This window comes from Nicotiana sylvestris, chromosome 10, assembly GCF_000393655.2.
Source record: "Nicotiana sylvestris chromosome 10, ASM39365v2, whole genome shotgun sequence".
NCBI classification, from domain to species: Eukaryota; Viridiplantae; Streptophyta; class Magnoliopsida; order Solanales; family Solanaceae; genus Nicotiana; species Nicotiana sylvestris.
In genome coordinates this window covers 17,994,825-18,000,824 of record NC_091066.1, presented here as the reverse complement: position 1 = coordinate 18,000,824, position 6,000 = coordinate 17,994,825, and positions in this window count along the sequence as shown.

The following is a 6,000-nucleotide window of genomic DNA, read 5'->3' as shown; positions in this document are numbered from 1 at the left end:
AAGACTTGTTTAGAAACTGATCCTTAGTGGAGTTATCTTCTTGTTCTTGACACACCAGTGATTTCAATGCCGGATGAATGTCTTTTCTTCTTGAGAGAATATCACTGAATGCACAAGTAATGGTGTGTATTGCACCAAGTTGTTTTATCACAAAAGATATCACAATATATAGTGATGTCAACTCTTGGTGTACTTCTTCCTAGTGAGAAGTAACTGCTGCACTGTCTGCACAGCCACTTCTGGGCAGTTGCGTTCCAGCTGGATAATGGACTTTGTACTTCTGTCAGGACACACCAACGGACCAGGTCCTGGTTGTGTTCCTCTTCTGTAACAGTTGCCGGATGGTCACTTTCTTCTGCTACGTTCCAGCTGTGCACTTGACCTGTATTTCTGTCAGAGAACCCTAAGGGACCAAGTCACCAGGTCTCTGTTGTGTTTCTCTCTGTGGTCGTTCGTCCATTTGCTGACAAGTTCATATGAAATGTATCCTATGGAACAGATTCTCTATCTGGTTCTTCACAATAAGTTTGTTAGATCATCAAAACATAGGAAGCATAAGGCTAAGACATTGAAAACCCATCAATTTTCCAAGAGTAAAAGAAGTTTAATTGAGAGTGACAAGGTTGATGGTAATGGAAAGTTGTCCGTTGCTCATGGCAGTTCCCATAAAACGGGGATCATAAGACTCTGTAATGACAAAGATGAAAGGAAGTTTTATTCTCAACTTTCTTCCAAATCTGATCCGTAAAAGCTTAATGGGATTGGTGATATTTCTTTGGATTCAGACAATGATTTGAGTGACAAAAGTATGGAAATACTAATCAAAAGAATTAAAGGTAAAATGCTTCTCTAAGGAAGAGAAGTTTGGAGAAATCTGCTGCCTATAAAGCACATATCACGTTCATGCAGAGTTCAACATCCTTCTCTTCCAAGAAAAAACGTTTTACCTTTAATTATACACATATATACAAAATGTACCTACAATGAACTTCTATAAGTTTCAATTGTAATTTTGTTCAAAACCAGTCTGAATCTCCAGTAAACTCACTTATTTAAGCTTGTTCAACAATGGTGGATTACCTACAAATCTAATTTCCGTCGCCCAAATAGATTTGATTGTTAAACTAATGGTTGAGTCACAGTTATTGATTCAGAAGTTGAGTTAGAAGCTTATTTTTTTAAAACATAATAGGGACTATAAGAACCTATTTGAAGTTGAACTTGAATCTTGGCCTAGTTTTTTGGACTACATCTTTGCAAAGTTGTATATATGCTACTTAGTTGCAATGTAATGTATGACATTATTAGAGGCGGATCCAGAAGTTAAACTATATGAGTTCAATTTTTAAGGTTTTTAGCATTGAACCCGTTATATTTTTAAAGTTATGGGTTCGTATATACTTTTTTGCAATTTTAATAAATTTTTACATATTAATTTTACTCCGCATTGAAAATTATGGATTCAATTGAACCCGTCGGAAGAACACTACATCCGCCTCTGGGCATTACATATTTTGGTCTCCAGTAATTAATAAGACTCTATGATTGTGGATCATGAACTTAGCCAGAGGCGGATCCAGGATGTTTGAAGGATGAGTTCACTATTACTTTTTAAAAAAAAAAATTAAACCAAAAAGTTGGTAAGGGATTTGATCCCCTGACCTTAGGCTACTGGAAATAAGAGACCAAAACCAGTGCACCACTTAGTCTCTTTTGACCATAGGTTCCATCAAGTATATATATCTATTTTTTTCAAATTATATACACCATATCCATACTTTAACCCGAGGATCACGGGTTCACGTGAACCATGTTTCACATGGTAGATAGATCCGCCTCTGATTACTTAGCTGTCTCTGCAATATATTGTACTCTCCCTTTCTAATTTATTGCTCTATTTCTTGCATTAGACGTGTTTCACATGAGTGAATAACATTCAGAAGTGTAACGAAATGAGACAAGTTTTTTTTTAATTAATATAGAAATGGGAAGATTAGATTCCTTTAATAATGCATAGATTAGTGAGGCCAAATTTACACCTAAAGATTAGTGGAGCCAAATTTACACCTAAATCCAAACAGAGGAAGTCTGTAAAATCTTGTGCGTGCACTCTACTTTAGCGTCTGAATGTTTCATGCACGAAAATTTTATTTGTGTCTCGTACAATTGATACTAGTTGTATGAGATAATTTTTTTGTCTCATAGTTTTGTGGATCCAGATTTCTGTGGATTATAAGTAAAAGATTGGGGTCCATAAATTTATGAGACAAAAAAAGCCTCATACAACTAGTGTCAATTGTATAAGACACAAAATAAAACTTCTCTTTTCATGCATAATGAATAATGGACAGTAGCATTCAATTTGAAAAAGAAATAGTGGTAATAATTTTAATTCATTGCTTTTTCTATTTATTTTCTTTTCCTTTCTATAATAACGTTCTCTTAATTTTGAGTGTCAAATTCTAGGAGCCCGTTTGGACATAAAGAAATTTTTCACTTCTTTTCGAAATCAGCGTTTGGTCATAAAATTTTCAATTTTCACTTGAAGATGTATTTTGGAATTTTTCGAAAATTTGAAAAACTTAAAAAGTTATTTTTCAAAATTTTAACTCAGATCACTCACAAAACTTCAAAAACAATCCAAAATTATATTCATGTCCAACACAACTCTAATTTTCAAATGTCATTTTCACTTGATTTTTTTTTCGTTTTTTTTTGGAATTTTACAATCCTTATGTCCAAACGCCCACTAGAATTGTTGCCCACAGTTAACGAGGAAATAAAAATCTCTAAATAGAAAATAAGAGAAGATGGTACGATATAGGCTTGAGAAAATGAATATTTGTTCCTCCGAATCAAGTTAAATTCATATATTTTACCCAAAAAGTTGGTAGTGTTTTATGGCTTTCCATGAAAGCTAAACGTCAGGTTGACTGCACATTTTCATTGGTTACTATTAATACGTGACTATTCTTATATATATTTTTTATTCCAGTAAGACTGTTCTTTCTATGTTCGTCATAATTTATTTATCATATTTTTTTTATAAAAAAAATTGAGTCAATTTAATCAATTTTAAAGCAAAATAAACTAAAGTAACTAATGCTTTTGGAACTAATATTAGGAATATTAAGAAAAATTGTGGATGAGTCAAATATAATAAACATGATGTTAAAGGAACGAGTATGAGTCATAGCTTTCAAACAACTTCTTTAGCTCATTCTGTTAGGTAGTTAATGTTCTTAGGTGACAGCTGTCACCAACTAAGTTAATAGAGACGGTTAGTAGAAGCTAGTTAGAGTTAAGTTGATTGTACATATATATACATAGCTACTGAACACAAATAGGCGGTTGGTTGATTTCAATGAATGAAATGAGTTCATTTTCTGTTCAGCTCAACCTCTCATTTCTGCTCACAAACTTGATCAATTGGTTCTAGATCTTAACATGGTATCCAGAGCCGGTGAAGACATCGATTCACTCAAATTACTCGCAATTGATTTTTGTATTTAGAACTTTGGTTATCTATATAATTTCTTCGATTCACCTCATCTTAGGTTGAGTCGTTTTTGAGCAATTAGGTATTTCTACTTTTCTGTGTTGCACTCTCACCTAAGCTCTCGATTTTTTATCTTTAATGGTGATCAGAGCTATTGGTACCAGCACAGGCACAAGAATTAAAGATACTACTACTGATACAACCCAAATTCTATCCAACAGTACAACTCTAGTTGCAGATCTAAGTCGTGTGGGTGTTACAATTGTAGATCAATATCATCCACTATTTCTCCAACCGTCAGATACTCCAGGTAGCTCTCTAATCTCAATCAAGCTAATTGGACATGAAAACTATGCTCTGTGGAGTAGTTCTATGCGTATTAGTCTACTGGGTAAGAGCAAATTAGGTTTTGTAGATGGACGATATTCTAAGGAGAAATTTGATCCTTCTATTTATGATTTGTGGAAAAAATATAATGATATTGTACTTTCATGGATAATGAACTCTGTGAATACTGAGTTATTAAGTGGAATGATATATGCCACAAGTGCTCACAAGATGTGAAGTGACCTTAGAGAAAGCTTTGAAAAGGTGAACAACTCGAGAGTCTTGTACTTGCATAAGCAGATTGCTATTGTGTCACAAGGCATCTAATCAATGTCCTCCTATTTTTCTAAATTGAAGGAGTTTTGGGCTGAATTTGATGCTCTTGTGCCTTGTCCTGATTGTAGCTATGTAGAATCAAAGAGATATGTAGAACATTTTGAGTATCAAAGGCTGCTACAGTTTTTAATTGAGACTGAATGAGTTCTATGCACAGTCGAGCAACCAGATCTTGAATATGTCTCTTATTCCCTTTATAAACAAAGCATATTCTATGATCATTTCAGAAGAAAGTAAAAGGTCTTTGGTTAATCATTCCTCAAATGAAGCAGAAATTCATGAAGGAACAACTTTGTTCACCAGTAAAGGTCACCCTAATTCATCTCAGTTTGCTAATAAATCCGGTCCTGCTACTTACTCTTCTAGTCCTGCCTCTTATTCCCCTGGCCCTCTGAACCATAATCAATTATTGTTCAATAACAAAGGAGGTTCATATTCTACTAATAATTTCAAGCAAAAGAAGAACCAGCTGTATTCTGATTATTGCATTTTCAAAAGCCACACTAGGGAAACTTGCTATAAGCTTAATGGTTATTCCTTAGATTTCAAATCCAAAAAGAAGTATTCTTCAGCAAACTCAACTGCTTATACTGGAGAGAATCAGTTCTCTAACAATTTTGTTGGAGGGACATACCCCACTTCAACCAACACTGTCCTAACCTATGGTAGTCCATTAGCGTCTTCACAAGTAGCCAATCTCACTAACAACCAGCTTGCTCAGGTTGCACTAAGTGGAATTCCTCAATTTACACAGGAGCAATACAACCAAATTATGCAGATGCTTGGAAAATGAAGTGAGAATAGTGGCTCATCCATGACAGCAAGTATGTCACACAATACAATCTTTCTCGAAGATAAGCCTAAGTGGATAATTAACACTGGATCTTCTAATCATATGGTGCATAAGATATATATGCGGTTTAATTTAAAACACTTGGGACAGTCTAAAGTAGGGAAAGTGTATCTACCTACAGGAGATTTAGCCACTGTAAGACACCTAGGCTCCACATACATATTTTTTGGACACAAAATAACTAATGTGATGCATATACTTGAGTTCAGATACAATGTGTTATCTGTCTCAAAGATTACAAAGGATCTGAAGTGTGTAGCTATATTCTTTCCTAACTTTTGTATATTTCAGGATCTCTTCAGTAAACAGGTGAAGGAGATTGGTAAAGAAGATAGTGAATTGTATGTGTTGACTTCTGAGAGTATAATACAAGCAATTGGTGGTGCATCTACTACAACAAACTCAAATTCTGTTCCAAGATCTCTTAATGTAAATACCAATGAGTATACTAGAATAAATGTTTCCCTATGGTATATGAGGCTAGGTCATGTACCTTTAGATATACTGAAGAAAGTAAGTGAATTTCAGTCTATGAAATTTGATGATACTACAAAACATTGTACCGTTTGTCATGTTGCTAAGCAAATAAGATTACCGTTTCCTTTAAGTACTTCAATTGCTCATTCCAGCTTTGACATTATTCATGCTGATATGTGCGGTCCTTACTGGGTTCCTACTTATGATAAAAATAGGTATTTTTTAACCATAGTTGATGATCATTCCAGATTCACCTGGATTTATCTGTTACCCTCAAAAGCTGAAGTAATTGTTGTTCTTAGGAACTTCTTCTCAATGGTTAAAACTATTCATTCCTCCGTTGTTAAATTTCTAAGAACAGACAATAGATGTGAATTCTTTAATACTCAAATGACAGAATTGCTTAAGTCACTAGACATCACTCATAAAAGCTCTTGTGTTTACACTCTATAACAGAATGGAGTGGCTGAGAGAAGGCACAAGCATATACTCAATGTGGCAAGAACAC